At 56.6% G+C, this 22,889-nt stretch overlaps 2 long non-coding RNA genes across 4 annotated transcripts; one reads left to right on the top strand and one right to left on the bottom strand.

The window, feature by feature from the left end:
• Positions 1-1,841: 1,841 nt before the first annotated feature.
• LOC115938175 (uncharacterized) lies at positions 1,842-2,427 on the top strand. The gene is made up of 3 exons (XR_004073360.2): positions 1,842-2,019; positions 2,108-2,154; positions 2,289-2,427. It is a non-coding gene; the product is annotated as an uncharacterized LOC115938175 (long non-coding RNA).
• Positions 2,428-15,771: 13,344 nt separating this feature from the next.
• On the bottom strand, positions 15,772-20,745 carry LOC115938177 (uncharacterized). 3 transcript variants are annotated; one of them, XR_004073361.2, is made up of 3 exons: positions 20,664-20,745; positions 16,412-16,515; positions 15,772-16,171 (listed from the first exon to the last, which is right to left on the bottom strand). It is a non-coding gene; the product is annotated as an uncharacterized LOC115938177 (long non-coding RNA). The 3 variants fall into 3 exon arrangements; XR_014140188.1 differs by having other exon boundaries at positions 16,412-19,939; positions 20,664-20,686; XR_014140187.1 differs by lacking the exon at positions 20,664-20,745 and having other exon boundaries at positions 16,412-20,630.
• Between the last annotated feature and the right edge of the window lie 2,144 nt (positions 20,746-22,889).

The following is a 22,889-nucleotide window of genomic DNA, read 5'->3' as shown; positions in this document are numbered from 1 at the left end:
CCCTTTGGGACAGAGAATCGTGGCTTCCTGAGGTCCCCCCGCTGATGTAACTCAGCGCCCCCCAATCCACCGCCCCAGGGGTGAGCAGACAAAGCCACAACTCTAACTTCAATGTTGGGAGGCCTCCCTGAGGACTCGCAGGGCCCAGAACATTGGACAAAGTCATTGTGTTCAGTCCCTACTCTGGGCCCACCGAAGTGGGGGCTCTTGCGCCCGGTGTGGATGAGAAATTGGAGCTCCAGGTTGTGCAGCCAGTCCAGGCTCAACTAGGTCACCCAGATCTGTCTGACCCCAAAACCCATGCCCCCGACGCTGATGGCCCTCCCCTAAAGCGGTAGCAGAGTCACCCCTGCGTGCCGTTGGCTCTTACCCTTGTCCTGCTCATGGTCATTGTCAAGCCGCCCCCAAGGGTTTCTGTGGGCCTCAGGAAGGACTCACAGACGTTAATGAGACAACTGTGGTCCCGGGCAGAGCACCTCTCCTGCGGGCACTGTCACACCGTCCACATACCCACCCCTCAGCCAGGGGCACCTGCGTCCCCACTGGGGGTGACAGCCACATTTGCCACTCCCCGGTGGATGTTGTTGCCAAAGCGTCAGACCCTTTGTGCCTCCAAGAGGCCCCAGAGCTTGGCTGCTCAGGTCTCCCTGCACCTGTTTTCCTTACTCTCTCTCCCCATCCCATCTGTATTGGACCGGGTTCCCGAGCCACCACCACCACGCTGCCCCAAATCCGGGCTCCTCCCAGAGCAATAAGGCCAGGCCCCGGTCCTTAGCTGCGGCCCCTTCTTCCCTAGAGTGAAGGTCCTCCCAAGAGGGAGGTCTGACCGAAACAGCCTGGGGGCGACCCACCCTCTCCCTTGCCAGAGAGACCCTGCCAGGGAGGACCACCCAGGCCCCAGCTGGGGCCTGGAGTGGGAGGCAGGACAACAAAGCAGAGAGAGAGTGCCTTGCCTTTCCACAAGGGAAAGACACAGAGCGGGCTGGGTGTCAGCCTCTTGCTGTCTGGAAGGTGAGGGACCGAAATCCCCTGCTCCCGGGGTGTGGAGGGGATGGAGCTCTCTTTGGAAGTTGTCCCCAAAGGAAAGAGAATTTAAAAATCAACAAGACCGAGCCTTGTAAGTAGCCATTCCCTCTTGCAAAGAGATGAAGCGGATAAGAAAACAAGGAAGGGGAAAAGGAACAGGCTGATGGGTCTGCAGCCGAGGAGCCGTAGAACTAAACCCTCCCTGCGAGTCCCTGAGGAAGTGAAGATGAGTTTCAGAAACTTCCCAAAAGAAAGCTCTTGGGGGATATGAGTGTCTTTGAGAGGAGCCAGTAAAGAAAGGATCCGGGAGGTCTCCAGCGTGGAGCTGGGATCTTGGAACCAAGAGAACTCAGCCCAGGCTGGGACCGTGGCTCAAATGCTGCTCCCTGGGTGGCTGTGGGCAGGTGACTCAACTTCTCTAGAACTCAGTGGTCGCTATCTGTGAAATGGGCATGGCAGAGCACCGGTATTAGAACTGGGATCACAGAGTCAAGATGGAAAGGGCTTCCCCTCTTCCTGCTTCCCCTCCTCAGTGGCCCATCTGGAAACTCCTCCCCAGGACGGAGAACTCAGCCTGGTCCCCGGAACTCACTGGGCTCCATCAGCCACTATTCTTAAAAGCTCCTCCTGACCCCGGAGGCAGCACCTGGTGCCAGAGAGTTGTCAGATTGTTCAATGCACTTGCCCTTTGACCTAGCGATTCCATTTTTAGAATTTATATCACAGAAACGCTCACATGGATGACAAGGGAAGATGCACAGGAAATCCATTGCATCACTGTTGATAATAGCAGAACTTTAGAAACCACCTAGACACCCATCCAGGGAGACTGATTATATAAATGTGAAGGCGCTGCCCGATGCAAGAGCAAGAGGCCATGACAAACACCTGCCTGCTTCTTCAAGGAGTGAGAAAGAATAATAAGGCTTCCTTTGTATTTCAAGAGGGGCACCTCTGTACACACCCTGCTTGCAAACTCACAGAATCCACAGGGTAAGCGTGGTTGCTCCAAGAAGGGAGCTGGGGGCTCAGGTTGGGGAAGGAATCATTCCAGCTTTAAACCCTTTTCTCTTTGACTCAGTTTACCTGTGAGCATGAACTCCCACTGGCCTTCATCCCACTAGGATGGTGAGTAGTAACCCACAGCCATTTCCCTCCTCCTCGGGACCTCCCACCCTTATGGAGGGGGAGGCGATGCGGCCAGTGCTGGCCAGTGAATTGAGGAAGGAAGTGATGGGATGATGCTGTTTTCCCTGCCTCAGTGACCCGGAGATGGAGGTACCGCAAAACAGAGGCAGCCTGGAACCCTGGGCTTTCACCTGGAGGGCAACTGCCCTGGAGAACCCCTTGGACTCATAGCAGACTGTGCTGGATACAAAATAAACTTTCGTTGTGTTGAGACACTTTGATATGGAGCTCCTTTGTTACCGCAGCATAACCTAGCCTTGCTAACAGATACAGATTTGGAAAACCACATTCTGGTTCCAGGGATGCCAACAGACCTTCGACAAGTCCCTTGACTCCTCCAGGCCTCAATTTCCCCACGTGCAGGGTGGGGCAAGCGGTCTTATTTCCACTGACCAGGGCCCGTGCTGCTCATATTCCCAAACCCCAAAGGCCTGAGGAGTATTTGCCAGCACTAAGGGCTGCTGGGTGTTAAGTGCTCACTGAACACCGGCCACTGGGAGGATCATCTCGGGGGCATCATGGAATATCATGGAATCCTCAGTGATCCCAGGAGGGAGGCAACATCATTATCCGCATGGCCCCATGAGGAAAAGTGAGGCTCAGAGAGGTGAAGTCACTTGCCCAGGAACACCAGCATCTGTGACTCTTAACTGCTCCAAAGACAACCCCCATCTAGTAGTTTAATTTTTTTCTTATAAATGCAGCTAAAAAGAAAGCCCACCGGTGACAACATGAAAGAACTTAGACTAGGGATTCTTTTTATTTATTTATTTTAAAGATTTTATTTATTTATTTGGAAGAGAGACATAGCGAGAGAGGGAACACAAGCGGGGGGGGGGGTGTGGTTGGGAGAGGGAGAAGCAGGCTTCCCTTGGAGCAGGGAGCCAGATGCGGGGCTGGATCCCAGGACCCTGAGATCACAACCTAAGCCAAAACCAAGAGTCAGACACTTAACCGACTGAGCCACCCGGGCACCCCAGGATTTTTTCTAAATTTGCCATCTTTGAAGCATGCAGTTCAATAGTCATAAGTACATTCACCATCTTTTTTTTTTTTTTTAAAGATTTTATTTATTTATTTGAGAGCGAGAATGAGAGAGAGCATGAGAGGCGGAGGGTCAGAGGGAGAAGCAGACTCCCTGCCGAGCAGGGAGCCGGATGCGGGACTCGATCCCGGGACTCCAGGATCATGACCCGAGCCGAAGGCAGTCGCTTAACCAACTGAGCCACCCAGGCGCCCAGTACATTCACTATCTTGTGCAGCCGTCACCCCCATCCATCTCCAGAACGCTTGTTAGGTTGCTGAACTCTGTCCCCATTAAGCACTCGCTCCCCACTCCCCCCAACCCAGGCACTGGCCCCCACCATTCTACCCTCTGACTCTCTGAATTCGCCCCTTCTAGGGACCCAGTACACGTGGAATCACACTGTATTTGTCCTTTGGTGTCTGGCTTATTCCACGTAGCATTACGCCCTCCGGGTTCATCCATACCGAAGCAGGCGCTAGAACTGCCTTCCTTTTTAAGGCTGAGTGATATTCCATCACATGGGCTGACCACAGTTTGTTTACCCGTTTGTCTGCGGAGGGACACTCGGGTCGTCTCTCCCTTTCGGCTCTGGTGCATAACCCTGCTGTGAACACGCGTGGACATATATCTGCTTGAGCCCCTGCTTTCGATTTTTTTGGGTCTGTGCCCAGAAGTGGGATTGCTGGATCGTATGCTAATTCTATTTTTAATTTCTTGAAGAAACACCACACCGTCCTCCACAGTGGCTGCACCATCCTCCGTTCCCACCATCGTGGCACGAGGTTCCAGTTTCTCCACGTCCTCATCAACCCTGGTGAGTTTCTGTGAAGTAGTATCTCATGTGCTTTTGATTTTCATTTCTCTGACAATCCCTGGGGGAATAAGAATTGTTTAAATGCAAAAAAAAAAAAAAAGAATTTTTTAAATGCCGCTGGTGAGTCCATAGTGGTCCAATCCTCTGGACCCGCTTCCACGGGAAGAGGAAGCAGGGGATTGGGGTGCTGCCCCATTCCTGGGGATACTGTACCCACGTCTCGAAGTCCTCAGCTCCCGAACAGGTGAGTGAGGCTCTGCCCCTGGGGATGCAGCGTGCCCTGCACCCCAGTGAACAGGCTACGACGGAGGCCCTACCCCCCTGGGGTCCCGACTTCTCCAGAACTCTGCCTCTAATGTTGTAACCTCTACTTCCCCCCTGCTGGGCCTGACGGGAACTGAGCTGGGCCTTTCCAGCGCTGGCTGACTCTGTGACCTGGAGTCTCCACCCTGGCCTGGGACACGGAGCAGAGTGGAGGAAACACCACAGCCAGGCATGGGGCAAGGAGGGGACAGGTATCATCTGCATGTCTCTTGGCCTTTCACATCCAGACAGGGGCAGCTTTGGGTGTGGGATAAGAGCAGGGCCTTTGGAGCCAGACAGACTCAGTCTGGGTCCATCTCTGCCATGCACCAGCTGCGTGACCTTGGATGAGTCACTTCCCCCTTCCCCCTCCAGCCCTCACTTTCTCCTCTGGAAAATGGCTGAAATGGTGCTTGGCACACAGTAAGCACTCACTAAGGACTTTCTAGAATTGCCAGCATCATCCTTGTTGTCACAACATCCACACGAATGGTCAGGTCACGCCTGTGTCAAACATTCCGTGGCTTCCCAGTGCCGGCAGGAGAAAGTCCACCACGCTCATGGACTGGTGGGCACTGCCTGGACTGACCCTGGCCGACATCTCCAACCTCCTCTACCCCTCACTCATGACATTCCAGCCACCTAGGCCGCCCTCCTGGCCCTCCGACCCCCAGCATTCCTTTCTGCCACAGGCCCTTTGCATGTGCTCTTCCTCCTGCCGGAAATATGTTTCCCCCACCCAATTCCACTCCCATCCCTTCAACAACAAACCTAAAAGACCCTGTCTCACTTCAAACATCACTTCTTCAGAGAACTCTTCCTGGACACCCCCACCCCCATCCACTTGGGACCGCTTGCCCCACCCCCCACCGCATAGCATTTCCCACATGTGACTTGTGCAATTACTTGAGGAACGTCAGCCACCCCACAGGAGTACCATGAGGCCAGGATCATGCCTGTTTTGTTCTTTGCTATAATGCAAGCTCCAGCAACAGGGTTGACCCGAGTGCCCCCCCAAATATCAGTCAAATTGAATTATTAATTTCCAGAATCTCCCTGACTTTGGAAACTCGGATTCTTTTCAACAAAGACAATCCATTCCCTACATAGCTAAATAAGCTTTAACTTTCATACCTTCGATGAGACAAGTGTGAGAAAACCCTCAGCTACATCCTGTGTCCTAATTTCTCAGCTCAGAAAAATATGGTCACTGCACTCAGATCAGCTGCTCACAGTTCCTGCCGTGCCTCCTCCCAGTCCTGCCTCCAGCCACCCCTTCCTCCGAACACAGGGGAGGCTTCGGGCTGCTCTGCGGGTCAGCCCTTGCTTGGGGATAAATGCCAACCATGAAGAATGGCAGGTCGCAGGGGGAGATGCAGATGCATTTTCAGCCCCGTCAGCAAGATCAGCGAGAGTCTCGGTGGCCCCTTGCCCGGGGTGAGGGCCTGACTCAGCTGGTCCACACACAGCAGCCCCCCAACCAGCTGGAGAGTGAGGCACGGACCCCAAGGGGGCCACAGGGCAGAAGCCCTCGTGTTGCCAAAACCCACGCGTGCACTGACTGGTCCATCCTCACACTTGTCTGTTGTGTGTGGAGCCGGGTGCCCTGGGGGAGGCCCTGGTGAAGACCCAGGTCCCGCCCTCCTCTAGCAGGAGAAAGACCTCAACCTCAACAGGCCATTGCCCAAACACACGAAGTACTTCTAGGGGAGGCCGGGGCTCCACCTCTTTCCCCAGGCTCGCTACCCTTGCTTCTCTGGGCTTCCCTGAGCCTATGGGTGGCAGGGCTGGCTTTACAGGATGCTTCGGAAGGCCCCCCAGGGAAGGAGGTGTTCAGACACAGGCAGTGTGCATGTCCATTCAAAACGCTCTCAGGGAAAGAACCTCCTTGACTCTGAGATGCAAACTAGTGCCATGTAACAATCCCTGTTGGTACCACAGTGCTGATGGTGGTTAGGGCCAGCTCAGGGAAGGGACATCCGCCCTGAGGAGACCTGGAAGAAGGGCGGGGTGTCTCAAGACAAAGGTAAGTTGAGGGAGGTCTGGGGTCGCTGCCTGGTTGGGCTCCGTGGTGAGGCCTGGGGGTGAATGAGGCCCACCCACAGGGAAGACCGGGCCTGGAGGAAGGAGCTTGGCCTGGGGGTGTGGGGTGGGAGAGGGAGGAGGGCAGGAAAACCGGGATTGTCCTATTCCCCCGCTCACCCATACTCGCACACGCGTAGGCACACGCACAGACCCACAGAGGACTTCCTGCCCGGGGTTCCCAGGCTTACCCATCAGGCAGCAGACTCTGCCCATCCCCCCAGGGATCAAAGTCCTCAGCCAGGCAGAGCTTCGGGGGCGCTCAGCCTTTCTGGACCCCTCGCCCCCTCATTCCTCACGGCTGCCTGGCTCCGTGTCCTACCCCGGCATTCTGCAGCTGGGGCCACAGAGGCTTTCTCTGGAAAGGGGAGCAGATTCGGGTAGGGATGGAGAGGCAAGAAGCCGCATTTCCCGAGAAGGGAGGCCTAAACCACGGGGAGATGGAAACCCTCAGGGAAACTGGCACCCCAGCTGCTTGCAGCCCAAAGACAAGAGTTCTCAGCCGCCGTCACATGGATACACACACACATGCACCCCGACACACATGTGCGCACACACGGTCCTCCCGTCGCACTAAGCACACACTGGCATGCAGAGGAACACCCTGACACACCGACACAAAGCACCAAGGCCGACATGCGCGCGCGCGCACACCCACGCACACGTAATACTGTCAGTCGGTGTGCGGTCTGCTCCAGAACAGCCCCCTCTGCGAACCGCTCCTGTGTTCCCATGATCCTCCAGGCTGCCCCCCAGCTGCCGCATCGCCTGAAATCCTGAGAAATTAGGGAAGATTCTTTTGAATCTCACACCTCGAATCTTAGGCTTAAACAATATTTTGAAAAATTGGGGCTCAGTTCTCAGGCTCAGTCGGAGGTGATCTTGTGTTACCAGGCAGGAGGGGGCTGGTAGGAGGGAGGCTGGGGCGGGGTTGGGGGAGTGGAGAGCAACGGGGCGGGGGGGAGGGCGGCGGCAGACTCCATGGTTGGGGGGCAAACGCCATGGAGCAAAAGATGGCTGAGGGCCATGGGGGTCAAGGACACGGGGGTCTGAGAGTCCCAATCCGCCCCCCACTGCATTCGCTCTGCAATCCTTCCCAAAGCGCTTCTCTCCACAGAGCCTCAGTTTCCCCATCTGTACAATGGGTGCGACCTACCCCATGGGGCTAGTGCGAGAATTAAAGGACATCATACCTGTAAAGTGCTAAGCTTTGGAAGCCCCAGAAAAGAAAGTGGGGGTGGGATGGGAAAACCTCGCCCCCGTCCCCCGCCCTCCTGGCGAAACCAGGCTGAAGATAACCAGCATTTTACTTTTCACTGCGGCTGAAGCAGCGCTTCCCGTAGGACTGTGCCTGCTTATCAGGAGCAAAGCCGCTCTCTCCGCCAGAAGGTGACTGTGGGGGCTCCGGCTCCCCGTCCAGCCTCCAGCCCGACTCCCACGGAGGAAACGCTGAATTTTCTCCCGCGTTCAGGTTTCTCCCCCACCAACCTCCAAACAATTTTGCATATATTTAAATCTCCTCTGCTGTTTCCAGTCTGAGCCGCTCCCCCCCCCGCCCCCCGAAAAAGAGAAAAAGAAATTACAAAGCCCGTCATTTGTCTCCGTCCCCGCACCCCATCTATCAGGGCCCGAGCCCGTCGCCTGGAAGGAGGCGCGCGCCCGGACGGCCGCTTTAATGGGGCGCCGCGTGTGACTGTGCGGCCGGGCGGGCGCAGCCGGCCGGCATTTGCATACATATTAAACGGAGCAGTAAAAAATGCAGACATGCAAACCATTTGGACGGGCTCCTCGGCGCAGAGCCTGCCAGGAAATCAATCTTCTGGTTTCTTAAAGGAAACCTGCTCGGGAGGAGGTGGCGAAGCCACGCAGCCCGCAGGCCCTGGGAGGGGGCGGCCATCATCTGTCCATCTGTCCGCTGGAGCCCAGCCGGCTGTGGGGGTCCTTGCCCGCTGGGGCCCGGGACAGGGAGCAGGGAGGGACGCAGAGCCCCCATCAGCCTGGGCGTGGGGCCTGGCTCGGCTGGCTGTGCGCCCTGTGGAGCAAGAGGCTTGGCCCCTCTGAGCTCCCCTCACCCTCACCCCGCGGCAGTGATCCTTTAGCACAGCGCCTCCCCACCCCCAGTGGGTGCTGAAGATTCTTCCCTCACTTTGTGACTCTGGAGCTTAAGCGACTCAGCCAAGTGGCCCAGCCCTCTATGCAGGGGCCAGGTTCCCAAGCCAGGTGTGAAGATTGGCCAAGAGCACAGGCTCTGGAGGCAGGTGGCCTGAATTCAAAGTCAGGCTCCACTCCTTCCAAGCTGTGTGACCCTGGGCGAGTGCATCAACCTCTCTGTTTCCTGGGGGAAGAAAAATGAGGCTCAATCTACCTCCCTCTTAGGCATGTTGTTGGATTAAAGTAGGTCAGCCATTGCCTGGCATGAAGTAAGGAATCCATAAATGATGGCAGAACACAGTGTAGGAGGGTCCTTGGTGTTACTGGTGTGGTTTTCCGGGTTAAAATCCCTCTCTACGTCTGCATGGCCTGGCCGGTCACTGCTCCCTGGAGCCTCCTTACCTGTAAACGGGGTGTTTGATTCTCATAGGAATGTCTAGCTCACACAGATCACCTACCCCGCCCTCCAGACATGTGCGGTCCCAGGACCTCCACTGCTGTTTCCACCAGATGTGGCCAAGGCAGCACCTCGGAGGGCTGCCGAGCCCATCATCCTCTGGCAGCTTAGGCAAAGCCCAGGGCCTGGATGGGGGGGGGCGGGGAACACCCTGAGCAAGCCCCAAACGGGTTGAATGTCTGTGGGCCCGGGAAAGGCAAGTGGCCCAGAGCCTTAGCGGAAACAGCCTGCTGCTGACCATTTCACCCACCTCTCCTTTAATTCCCTTAATTCCACTTTACAGAGAAGGAAACTGAGGCTCAGTAAGAGGTGCCACGGCTACGAAGTTGGAAGGAGGTGGGAGCTGGGATTCAAATCTGGTCTGAGTGACTATAGAGGCCGCCTCCCCAGACGGTCCCTTGTAAATACTGTCAGCGGACGGAGCTCATTCTGGGGTGCCGGGGCTCATTCTGGGGTGCCGGGAAATGCTGCGTCTCCCAAAGAAGGTGTGTGCTCGTGGAGAAAGAAATCCATTTTTGTGCCTGGGCGGTACCCGTGAAGGTCCTTCCTTGAAAGGGATGGGAATAAGGAAGGAAAGGGGGCTTTCGAGAACCAGCTCAAGTTTGCCCTCCATCCGTTCACTCCACACTCCCGGAGGTGAGGAATGGAGGTGACCAGTGTCCCCAGGACAGGCTAAGCAGTGGGCAATGCTAGAGCGGTGACGGGGGTGGGGGGTGCGCCCAGGCCAGTGAAAGCCACCTTCCTCTCTGAGCCCCTAGGGCTTGAGTGAAGAGCCAGGCCAGGGCTGGGGGGTGGGGGGGCGGTCTTTGCCTTCAGTGGAGACAGCGTCCCATCTGAGTCGCACGCTGACCTCCGTGCTGCATGGAGCTGTAGCCTGGTGCCATGGGGAAAAAAAGGCTGAATCCAGAGTGTGGTCCGGTTCCGTGGGGCCTCCCTGTGTGACCCTGGGCAAAGGCCCTGCCCTCTCTGGACCAAGGTGGCTGCGCTAACCATACTCCTTCTCTGTCTCTCCTTGGAAGCCCCTCCCTTTCGCCCCTGGCCTCCCAGCTCCCTGGGCCTCTGGCCCTCCACCTCCCTCCGCCGCTCCCGCTCCTGAGCACAGGCCGCCCCCACTGCCCGGCAGTTGCGGGTGGAGGAAGCCGGCAAGGCGGGAAAAGGCGGGAGGGGCAGGAGTTACAGGAACCGGCTGGGGCCCCAGCGATTGCTCAACTGGGGAGCCTGGCCCAGCCAGCCTCCACAGGCCTCCACCTCCACCAGCCCGCCCTCCCTTCTAGCTCCGCATTGCAAACATTCCTCGCCAACCTCGGTTGCTGCAGCCCTGGAAGAGGGAACTGCCTGCCACAGACACAGCACGAGGCGGCCAGAAACACTTAACCCCTTCTGTCCTTGCAGGCGGAGCCTTCGGGTGGGAGGATGGAGGGGGGTGGCCACCGGGGTGCCCAGGGTCTGAGTGAGCTGGTCAGGTGAATCGCTGGCAGCCCTGGCTGGCCCTGGGTTACGAACCTTAATCAACAGGCTGTCTCCAGTCATGGATTCACTCAGCAGACATTTGCAGAGCTCTCCTTGGGCACTGGACCTGGGTAATCAGACAGGGAGGTCCTCACGGAGCCCATGTTCTGGTATGGCGGGGAAGGGAAGAGGGGTCGTCAGATAAAGAGGAGTTTTTTTAGATCATTACAATGATGAGTGCTACAAAGGAGAAGTACAGGGTGAGCCTGCACATGAACTGAAGTGGCTCAATGAGGCAGGGAGGGCTTCCTGGAGGACATGACATTTCGGGAGCCATGGAAGAGGAGAGGGAGTGTTCTACGCAGAGGATGCAGCCTGCATGAGGCTCTAGAGAGAAGAGGGAGGGAGAGGTGGGCATGTTCTAGTCTGTGTGTCTGAAGGAGAGAGGGTAAAGGGGTGGAGAGCCCTCAGATGGGAGGGCTTGGCCTATGCCAGGTTCCAGAAGGCCTTAGGGCCACTCCCAGCCTTAGATGGCCTTCGGAAGGCAGTGAGGAGCCATGGATGGGTTCTACCTGGGGAATCATCCAGCTCCAGGCCCTATGATTCCCTCGAGTGAAAAACAGAATCTTCACAGAGAGAGGGAGCTAACATGTTTTCAAGTACAAACCAAATACACTCTAAGACCAGAACACCTGAACCACGCCAAAGTGCCACCAACAGGAGACATTTCAAATGGCAGCCTGGCAGCCGGGCCTGGCACTGGATTCTCCTGGGGCCTGGGTGGCCACTCCGAGCCGTGCTGTCCCCAGGCTGGCCAGAGACCACAAGCGCAGGCTGGCTCCTCCTACCAGGATGGTAGGTGGCCCCTTCCACGCCCTGGACACGGCTCTGCAGACAGCTGGACCTCAATAAATGCAGCAATTAGAGTGTCGAAGTTAAGAGGAGCTGAGAGATCATCCAGGTCCACAGCCTCCTCACTTCCCAGGTGAAGGAACAGACCCATGGGCAGCTTCCGTGAGAGGCAGGTGTGGCGGAGCTGGGCCGGCCGTGGTGGGTGGGCCCCGGGCACAGGGGCGGAGGGGCAGGCATGCCCACAGCATGTGTCCAGGGAGGAGACCAGCCTGCCCATGACCTTGGCACCCACAGAGGAGACCCCCAAACCCAGGAAACCGAGAACCGTTTGGAAATGGGCAGTCACTAAACCCAGCTCATGGAGGAGTCTACTCCTCTGCTCCCGTAGAGCTTGAAGGAATGAGCCGGAGGACAGAGTAAGCTGGTAGGAAACTTCTGGACCGTATTGTTTTCACTGTGGACATGTTTTCTTTTCTTTTTTTTCCTTCTTCTTCTTTTTAATGAAGTACTACTTAGAACACTGACATACCAAGGAGATGAAAATGGGAGTTGCCCTGATTGGAGAGGAAGGGGGGGGTCCTTGGACTTGGCCCGTGCACACCCACGTGGGCTCTGTCTTCCTGGCCAGCCCCAGGCTCTTCAGAATGGACCGCGGGCCAGCAGGGGAGTCCATCCCCAGACTTTAGGGATGGAGAAACTGAGGTCCAGAGAGGCTGAGGCACTTGCCCAGAGTCACACAGCCCCAAGGGATGGAGCCAAGGTGCTCCCAGGTCAGCCTGACCCAGGCCTAGGCTGAGGGATCAGGAACCAGTGCCCGCATTTCGTTTCCTGAGAGTCCATGCCTGGTCTATTTGCTGGCACAGCACATGTAGCCAGAGCTCCCCAGGTCCTGCTCAGCGGGTTGAGATTTCTGGGGGGAAAACACACCCAGGATGCTCCCTCTGTTAAAATCATGCCCCAACAGGACAGGAAGGGGCTGGGCAGGCACCACGCCTGCACATGCCCCAAACGGAAGGAGAGGCTGAGTTCCTTCCAGCCCTCTGAGGTTACCCAAACAATGGCTGATGTCTGTTTTGGGGCTCTGGGTCCACTCTCGGTCACAGAGCAAGGCTCCTTCCAGGCAGTGATGCTTCTGTAAGTGTTCTTTGAACCTGGGGCGCCACCAGCTTTGTCAGGGTAAACTAATCCAGAGCCCTCATGCTGGGCCAAGGATCATCTCTCAGAATCAATACAACCTGAGGGGTTCACCAGCATCACCCCGTTTTGCAGAGGGGAAACTGAGGACCATGAAGTCACTTGCCTGGGGTCGCACAGCAAATAGCAGATGGGCAGGCCTGGGATGCAGGCATCTCAGGCACCCGGGTCCACGCTCCTGACCCCTCGGCCTCCCTGCCTCCCAGCCTGGAGATGGGACCGCTTCTCACAGCAGTGAGGCTCCGGTAAACCCAAGATTCCCCTGGCTCGTCTTGACCCCGCACCTTGTTCATGTACATGAAAGCAAGACTTTATCTCACCTCTTTATTATCCATTTATCCATCCTAAGTTTACTGTCCACTCTTCTCCACATGGGTTCACCGGGGTCTCTGAACTTCCAGAAGGTAGACCCGCTTGTGTTACTATAGCCCTCATCACAAAATCATCTCATTTTAGGCACATCATAGGAAGGAGTGGCCTAATCTGGGGACACTAGTGGCACCTACCACTTGGGGACAAGGATTGCACAGTGCCATGATGCCCATGACACGCCCAGCACACGGAGAACGCTCAAGAAATGGGGCTGGATGAATACGGAGCTGTTGCTGTGTTGGTTGGTTGCTGTGCTCTTCCCTTCCCTAGATCACAGGTTAGCAGGTTCACCTGTCAGAGTCACTAATCGGCACTCAATGGTAAGACCCCAACTGTGTGAAGGAGACATGCTTCCTGGCCTTCTTGTACTGAAGTGATGGCGACTGGGCAGTCAGCCTTCAAGATGGTCACCAGACGATTCCTACCTCCTGCTGTTCACACCTCCGTAGGCCCTTCCCACGGCGAATAGGGCTGCCCTGTGTGACCAACAGGATGCAGCAGAAATGACCCAAGGTTAGGTCCTAAAAGGCGCCATGGCTTCAGTCTTGCTCTCTGGGGTCGCTCAGCCTGGGGGAAGCCAGCCACCATGTTGTAAGGGCACTCAAGCAACCCTACAGGGAAGGAACTATGGCAAGGAACTGAGCTCTCCACCTTGCCATCTTAGGAGCCCATTGTCCAGCCCCGGTCAAGCTGTCAGATGATGCAGCCCCCACCAACACCTTGGCAGCCACCTCAAAAGTGACCACGAGCCGGAATCATCTGGCTAACCCACTTCTCAATGCCTTACCCACAGAAACTTTGAGAATAAATGCTTATGGTCTTCAGCCCCTAAGTTTGGGGTGATTTGTTATGCAGCTGTAGGTAACTAATACAGGAACTGGGAGACTTGTTAGTTATGAGAGCCTTTCATTGACTTGCTTCCCGCAGTGTGCTCTATGGAGTACTGATCCCAGACTAGGCTCCGGAAAAGCACAGTCTGTCCATTGTGGGCAGACCATGACTTGAGTCTCTTATTTGAGATTCCCAGTGCTCCTTGGCATATCCCAGCAGACCCCTCTGACCTAGCCTTCTCCTAACCCTGCATTTCTCAGGAGTCTTTGTGGAACTCTGGCCTCAGAGCTTCAGAGCGCTCTTTGGGAAACACAGCCGAATTGTCACGACAGCAAGTTCCTTGAGTACATTAAAGGATTGTGCCCAGTGTAAAAACAACACACCCCCAGCCTGACATTCAGAGTGTGGCCTATGGTATTCTACACAAAGACATGGTGGCCGGCGTGCCATGACAGACAGCCTGTCCGGGCCCCTTTCCCAGTTGAGGGGCTGGTTTGCCCTGGGTCCCGCCGGTCCCACCAGCCTAACACTCTGTGGTATTGGTCAGGGGTGCCAGGTCGGTGTCTGGCCATGGACCTCAGACCATGAGGGGACCATTTAGGGCTCAGATTTAGTTCCCAAACTCTGCACGCCAGCTCTCCTGGGTTCCGTAGCCCCCCCGGCACGTGGGCCTGCTGTGCCCTCCCCACCCCTCAAGTGGGCAAGGGTCGAATCCTCAATGCCAAGGCCTCAGAGTTGGAGATTTCTCAGTGGGAATGCTACCCTGGTCTTAAAACACGAACTGCTGGAAAATAGCATTTGATATAGAAAAATTCATTTTACAGGCAACTTTTTAAAAGCGAATCCACCCCCTTCAGCGAGGGAAGCTGTGCTGAGAAAACCGCATTCTTTCGGGCCCCTGGGGCTGCGTGGGGGTGGGAAGAGAGATCTTTCTACATGTTAGGAGGCAGAGGGCTTTTCTTTTGTTGAAAACATAATTTTACCCTCATGTTGCATTGTCTTTCCAGGCATGGACATTCTGGGGCTCTCAGGCCTTTCTGGAGCCATCTCTCCCGGATACCAGTGGCCTGGCCTCCTCCTTGGGCCAGAGTGCAGCCCCAGCAGCTGCCTCACCTGGGAGCCCCTGCCCAGGCCTGCTGCATCCGAACCTGCATTCGTACAAGATCCCCAGGTGATCTGGGGCATATTAAAATTGGGGAGTGCTCAGATGCTTCCCAGAACTACCATGTCCAGGTGCCCCCAGCCTGCCCGCTCCTGGGCTCCTCCCTCCCCTTCCAGGCTCTCTATCCCATCACAGATGGCTTCTCAGAAGGGCTCCAGGTGACTTCTACCCCTCTGCACCCGCTTTCGTCACAGATATCCAGTGACATGGTCAGGGCATGAGGGGTGGGAAGTCAGGAGACCCGAACAAGAGGTTATGACAACAGTAAAGACACCCAGGCCTTATGGACCACTCACAACCCAGGAGGGAGGCAGTGAGATCCAGAAACTCAGAGAGGGAAAGCCATCTACCCAACATCACACAGCCAAATACCAGCAGAGTCACCATGCTCTGCTGCGTGAGGACTCCCTCCATGGGGAAGTGGGAGTGGCTGTGGGATTGTCAAAGAGTTACGCCTCCATCCTAGCTGGCTTAGCCCCACGGTTCCCAAACTGGGTTCCCTGGGGGGCCCTCAAAAGCTGTCTGCGGGGGCGCTCCATGCTGTTTACAGCTTCTTGCAATTTCCCATGGTCACCATGGCTTTACTGATGACCAGGCCACTGCGAGCTACACACGCACCATCCCGTTTCTTCACTTTGGGTGGGATTCTATCAACCCACCATGTTCAGACAGATGTTTGGACAGAGTCATTCAGACTCTCCGGGGGCGGGGCGGGGGGGGAGCGGAAATGATGGGATTTGAACAGGCATCCTTGTTGCACCTGATTAACCTAAAATGTGAAAGGCTTCCCAAATGCAGTTTGCTTGTTGGACAAACATGGGCCTTGGGGCAAATAACAGCAGGAGGGACTTTTCTGGAGGGAGTGTAGAGAGCAAGAGGAATTCATTTAGAACTTTGAGTTACCGAAGAGAGGGCAAGTGTCTCCATTTCTTTGTTCAGCAGCGGCACCTGCTTTCCCATATTTTCTTTAAAACGAGGTGGGGGCCTCCCAGCCCCCTCCCAGCCCTGCCGGTCCTGGGGTGCTGGGGTGTAGGGACAGCCCCCATGGGTGGCAGCGCTGGGCCGCCTCAGCCTGCCCCAGGAAGCAAAGGACAATGGGGCGGGGCCAACCGTGCGCACATCCCAGGTCCTCGCTGGATGCTCTTCAGACCAAGTTCTCAGCGAAAGCTGTCCTTGAGGATGATGTGCAGGCTCTTGTTTGCAGGTTTTCAGGGGAGCATATTGGAAATCAGCCACAGAGGAACGTGAATTTCTTGTAGAAAGCTGCAAGATGGGGCACGGACCTCTCAGTGCAGCTTCCCTCCACCCGGCACCTTCCTTCCCATCTTGGGCACGTGGGTCTAGGCTGACCCTTGCCCTCCATCTCCCACCCCCCACCTCCACCCCATACCCAGAGAAGGTGTGAGGCCTTGTAGGTACTAGCCAGGAGCACTCAGAGGTTGAAGACCCAGGGCTCTGAAGTCTGGTGGATGCAGAGGACTCGCAATCAACTGACAATCTCACCTTGCGGCCCGTTGCCAAGACCGGCGTCCCCCATCTGAAGATGTCTTGGTGGTGGTGGGGACCCCAGAGCTCAGGGCCACTGAAAGGTGTCCTTCCATCTGAGACTTCGGGCACAGGATAGGGAGGGGGAGGGGCACAGTGATTTCATAAAAATGATTGTCACATGTCTGAGTAACAGAAGCTGGAGACCTTAGTTCAAGACCACGGACTAGAACACTTGAGTGAATGCCAAGCAAACTGGGCTTCTCTCTCTCTTTTTTTGTTTTTAAAGAAAAAAAAGATTTTACCTATGCATTTGAGAGAGAGAGAGAGCAAGCAGGAAGGAGGGGCAGAGAGAGGGGGAGAAGCAGGCTCCCCGCTGAGCAGGGAGCCCGATGCGGGGCTTGATCCCAGGACCCTAGGATAATGACCTGAGCCGAAGACAGCTGTCCAACCAACTGAGCCACCCAGGCGCCCCCAAACTGGGCTTCAAATACAACACAAGAGGAGTCTGTTTTGCGATATAAAAAATGCACCGTCGGCCTCAGCCACAGCAAAGGGCCTAGAACTCTGATGTCGATGCACCAACGAGGGGGCTTTTTAAAGCAAGGTCCCATGGGAGTTTTCCCAGTGGTTCTTTCTGGGATGGATCAGTAACCCAGGCTTGTGTGCCCCCTGGTCCGCCAGGTGTTTTCATTGGTCTATCCTAGGAGATGTAGCTCCTCTAGGGCAGGGACCATCTCTGGTTCATCTTTATGCCCTAAAAGCCTGGTGCCCTACAGTCAGCACTCAAAGTCCTGAGGGTGTGTCTCCCCCACCAAACTGAGCCCCTGTTGGAAGCGGGGCTCTGTTTTATTCATTAAGAGCAAAGTGCCCGGGCGCCTGGGTGGCTCAGTTGTTTGAGCGACAGCCTTCGGCTCAGGTCATGATCCTGGAGTCCCCGGATCGAGTCCCACATCGGGCTCCCTGCTCGGCAGGGAGACTGCTTCTCCCTCTGACCCTCCCCCGTCTCATGTGCTTGCTCTCTCTCATTCCCTCTCTCTCAAATAAATAAATAAAATCTTAAAAAAAAAAAAAAAAAAAGAGCAAAGTGCCCACATCCAAAGCCTGGCCTCTCAGTTTCTCCCAGCGGGATCTTCAACAAGTCACTTCCCCTCTCTGGGCCTCTGTCTCCTCACCCAGGAAAAGGCCATCCCGGGGGTTGTGTGAGGGTGGCCTGAGCAGGTGAAGACTTCCTTCACTCGTGCCTAGCATGCATGACACGCCCTCAAGTGGGATATCACCATCCAGTCTTCCAAGGGCCCAGTGCAATGCTGGGCACACAGCAGGGGCTCAGACATGTTCGGACAGATTTTTTTAACCAACATTTCTTAAAGTATAGGGATAAAAATTTTATGCTGTTTGTGGAAATTGCGGGGGGGAGCGGCAGAGGGAAAGGGAGAGAGAGAATCTCAAGCAGGCTCCATGCCCAGTGCAGAGCCTGACACGGGGCTCGATCCCACAACCCCGAGATTATGACCTGAGCAGAAATCAAGAGTTCAACCCTTAACCAACTGAGCCACCCAGGTGCCCTGAAAATGTTTTTGTTTTTTTTTAAAGAGAGAGCTTGACCTCTTTCTCCCCACCTACAGACAGGCATGAAGATTGACACATGCACGTCCCCATTTTACAGATGAGGAAGCCAAGGCTCAGAGAGGTCAGATGAGGTTCCCAAGGTCACTCAGTGGTAGAGTCAAGCTCTTAACTATTAGCATCTTGGGTTTCTAACCCCTGGCCTCTCTGAGATGCTTGCTTAAACCCCCCAGAACCAGGGGCCCCATCCCAGAGATAAGCAACAGTGACCAACTGCACATATGAATTAACCTGGCCAGTAATCATATAGGAGGGCCAAATCCACTTCAAAGATTTCTCTGAGTGGGAACCAAAAGGACAAAGAAGGAAGGTTTGAACCAGGTCACACACAAAAACCACCAATTCTGGAAGAGTGCAAATTCCCTAAGACCGAGCTACCTCCGGCCAACTTCTGTCTGATTCCTTAGGAAGCAAGGAAAAGGTGGGGAAGGGGCAGATTCAGTTTAGAAGGCTCCTGGGTTTCAGTACGAGACCTGAGAACAGTTGGTGGAGGGTGGAGGGTGGGGGGTGGGAGGATCCGTGCTCTGTAGCTTTCCCGAAGGGTCTTTCAAGCAGCTGGGTGAGCTGGTGATGAGAATCCGGGCTCTCAAGCCACAGAAACGCGGGGGTCCCTCCTGGCAAGCTATGGGACCTCCCTGACCTTCAGTCTCTTCATCTGAAATGAGTCCAGCAAAGCTTTCCTGTCCTACTGCATCCTGTGGAGCTAGTCTGGGCGCTGGGGTCTCAGCAATATATGTCCATTGAGCAGGTGCCGAACACTCAGTCAGTGAAAGCAGCTCTGGTCGCTGGGGTTGCTGTTATGATCCCTGTAACCTGAATAAAACCGGGCGGCCTCGGGGCCCAGTCTCATCACCGCGGGGGGCGGGGGGGTGGTTCAAAAGAAACACCACTCTGACATTCCCAATCATTGGAAAGTGGTCTAAATGCTCCTAATCTCTCACAGAGACCCCAACAGAGAATTTCTAGGCACACCACCCACAAAAGCATCCTCAAGACTCTCTGCTCCAATAACCTCAGTTTCCTTGTCTGCAAAATGTAAACAACAATAGTCCTGCCTTCAAGGAGTCCTCGTGGGCGCTCCGTGAGATATGCCTTGGAGTGTCTCAGATGGGCAGACACAGCCAGGCTGGGAAGTATGAGTGCGAACCATGACAATCTCCTTCTCCTGCCCTCCCCCACCTGCCCTTTGTGTCCCACCCCAGTTAGGAGCTCTGGGCAGGGTCTCCGGCCGGGGAGTCTGGGCTGCCCAGGTCCTAGCACCCAGGCAGCTCCACCCACTGCCGCACAGAGCTCAGGAAAAGGACCCGTGCCTGCGTAGGCAAACTCTGAGGAGGGGGCAGCAAGGGCCAGGGCCCTGACATTAAGGTGGCATTCCCCCTCCCCTCCCTCCTGCGCAGAAGCAGCATCCCCTGGGTGTCACCTCAAAATGTCAGTGCTCAGAGGGCCAGGCCAGGGGTTCCCCAGGCATTTGGGGCCTGCTGAGACAGGGGAGAAAGATGGCTCCCCACCGACCAAGGCCACTGATTGCCCTAAGCCTGGGCAGTGTGGCCCAAGGTGGCTGCCAGGGCCACAGGGTAGGCCCCACATCAGGGACCTGTAGGTCTCCCTTCTCGAGGGGCCCTGAACAGAAGGTGAGACCCCCAGGTGCGGCACAAGAGGACCAGCCAGGGCGTCAGGGAGGGCTTCCCAGAGGAAAGGCACAGAAGGGAAGGGTTGGAGAGGAAGGAAGGGAGTTCCAGGCAGAGGCCCTGGACAGAGAAAGTGGTGGGCTCCAGGAACAGAATGAAGCTCTCTCCTACCATCACCTCCAACGTCACCTCCACTCTCACCTCCACCAGCCCATTTGGAGCACCGTGCCCCCTTGGGAGGTCAGGGGACCAGAGCTCTTACTCTCAATTCACAGATGGGAGACCAGTCCTAAGAGAGAAAGGGATCAACCCCGGCTGGGACTAGAGCCTGCGTCTCCTGGCTCCCAGCTCAGGCGAGAATCAAGACGCAAGCCTGGGCCCCACGCACCCCTGGATCTGCCACGGGGTCAGTGGGCCTGCTATCATCACCCCCATTTTACTGGTGAAGAAACTGAGGCTTAGGGACGCATCCCAACATCCCTCTAGTCCTGCCGTCTTCGTCTATCTCCGGGGATCTAGGACAAGCCGGAGGTGCCCAGATGCCCTCCCCAGGTGGGGCAGGAAACAGCCCCGAGTGGGTGACTCGGGGTGAGGATGGAGGGAGCCCCCCATGGGTTGCAGAAACCAACACCAAGCCTGGGAAAAGCTGAGGAATGTGGGTGGGGATGGGTGGGCCTCCACAGGGGGCCAGTCTGAGAGGGGCCCAGGGCCCTAGGCAGCCCCCTCACTCAGTCCCGGGTGAGACCCCGGCTTCCCGAAAGACACCACCCCCAGCTGGGCGGGGAGAAGGACCACTGCCTCCAGGCCGCCCAATCAGATGCACTCCCAGTCTGATGGAGGAGGCAGCCAGGGCGGAGGGCTCCCGGGGCCTTCCCGGAGGAGCCCCCGGGACCTCCCCCGGACTCGGCGGCCCCCCGCCCCCCCCCCGCCCACCCCCAGCCTCATTAGCACCGACGCCCGTCGTCCTCCCCTCGGCTTCCGGTGGCTCCAGAATGTAAAGGTTAAATCCTAACCTCATCTCAGCAGTTTCTCCCGGCTTTGCCTACCCAGAGCCAGTTGCTGGTAATTATATGCATCTCCGAGCAGCCAATCAGCTGTCAGACTGACAGATACTGATCTTTTCGTTTTATTTTTAGCTCTGTGCTTCCCCCTCTAGTTGCAAAAAAAAATTCTGTTTGTTCTGTGTGCTGCTGCCTGGCTCCCAGCTCTGCAGCCGGCTCTCATCTCCGCCAGCCGGGCGGGAGCAGGAAGCCGCAGGGGCTGGAGCCTCCTGTCCTTCCAGAAATGGGGGAACAAAACATACCGGCTGCCCCCCAGCTGCGGACCCCGGGCTGCGATGGGGAAGGGAGGAGGCCGGGTGCTGCGCGCAGAGGCGCCCTCGGAGGCTGAGGGAGCCCGAGAGGCTCTGCACTTGGCGTGTGGCCTTGCACGGGAGGAAAGCAAGTCCTTACGTGCAGGCTGGGGGCTAGCAGAGAGAGGCAGACACAGAGCTAGACTGAGAAGGGGAAAGAGAGGGCAGTGGAAGGGAAAAGACAAGCTCTCACCCCCTGGAAATACTCTCCCCCCCTCCCCCAGAACTGAACAGAAGGGGGCAGGAATGGCTGCCGGCCTGCGAGCACTGGAATGGGAGTCAGGAGGTGGCTTTCCAGCCAGGCCTGCAGGGCACAGGCAGGGGGTGGGAGTGGGGGTACCTGGGCCGCCTCTCCCAGGCCTGGGTGCCTCATCTGCCTCTTGAAGGGCAAGCGAAGTGCTCTGCAGAGTCTGTTTGTGGGTCATTCTGAAAGGTTCTGTGGACCCCCCTGGGGGCACCAGGAAGCTGGCAAGTGTAGACCGGCCAGCAGGAGGCCCCTATTCACATGGGGTCTCTGGAAGGAGAGAAGGAATCTGAGGGCCAGGCAAGCTCTTAGGTCCCAGAGTCACCCAGACTCTAGTCAAGGGCCTTGATCCAGGAGAGTGTCAGGGGGCTCCTCTTCTCCCCCATAGTTAGCCTCCGGCTGCAGTGACCCAGGGGCCGGGGGCCTGGCCAGGATCACCTCTGCTCTGATTGGCCTGTGGGGAGGGGAGGCAGTGTAGTCTAATGGTTTGGGCTTTGGGGCACAATCACTCAAGTGCAAGCCCCAGGGCTCCCTGTTTACCAGCTCTGTGAGCCTGAGTGAATGCCCCAAGCTCTCTGGGCCTCAGCATCCCCATCAGGAAAGGGAGCCCCAGGGCCACCCCCCACTTCACAGGATTGCTCTGCAGGGTGAGGGCATATCATATGGGTACTCACGGCCCTAGCATCCTTGTGAACGGGTATTATTAGCGTCTCTGTTGTGCGGATGGGGAAACTGAGGTTCATGTGACTCATAATTGGCAGAACAGGGACTAGAATCCCCCCCCCCTTGGCTTCCTTTTCTCTGACACCACAGATGGTGTGCTGAGAAAAAAGAGAAAGGAGAGCGGGAGAAGGGAATTAGGAGCCCGAGAGAGATGGAGGGGAGGCAGCGGCACCGTGATCAATTACTTGGGCTATAAATTTCTGCGGTTTTGCAAAGTGAGCACACAGCCTCGGAGAAGCCACGCTCGCTGGGTCTGCTCACGAGAAACGGAACAGCCAAGCCCACGGCAGACGCTTCCGATGGTGGGAGCCAGAGAGGGAGCGGGGCCGAGCTCCAGGGTGGGGTCCAACTGGCTGGTGGCGTTGGCAGAGGACGAGGACCCACGGAGAGGAGAAAGGAGGGGAGGGGCAGAGCGGAACCGGAGCGCCGGGCGAGCGTGGGAGCTGCCCCTGGGTGTCCCCTTGAGGCGGGGGGGGGGGTCACCTTCTTCGTCTCTTCTCAGCTTCCCCCCCGCCCCCCGCCATCCCCACCCCGGCTGGGCAGCCCTGTCCACCAAAACACACCTGGCCGGCCAGCCCGCTAACGCTGCTTTCTCTGCTGGTCTGGGGAACTTCAACTTCAACTTCCTCATCTGTAAAATGGAGACAGTGTGGCATTTGTCCTGTCCCTGGGAGTGAGGGATCAGGGTGGTCTAGGATGTCGATGGCTTAGCCTGGGACCTGATGCATACACAGCAAGTCGAGTTAATGCTGCTATTACTAGAAAGATAACCAAGGGCTTAGGTGGTTTGGAGGCCCACTGAAGTATTGAGAAGGTGGAGCCAGTCGTCCCTCTGAGGAACGGGGTGGAAAGGGTTGCCCACAGTGGGGATGTGACGGGCCCTGACCTGTCCCTCCGTCTCCCAGCATGTAGGGGCCAAGG

The sequence above is a fragment of the Leptonychotes weddellii genome, chromosome 14, assembly GCF_054177405.1.
Source record: "Leptonychotes weddellii isolate Sample4059 chromosome 14, ASM5417740v2, whole genome shotgun sequence".
Taxonomy (NCBI): Eukaryota; Metazoa; Chordata; class Mammalia; order Carnivora; family Phocidae; genus Leptonychotes; species Leptonychotes weddellii.
The sequence above is the reverse complement of the archived record's forward strand: the minus strand, read 5'-3'. Positions and strand labels throughout refer to the sequence as shown.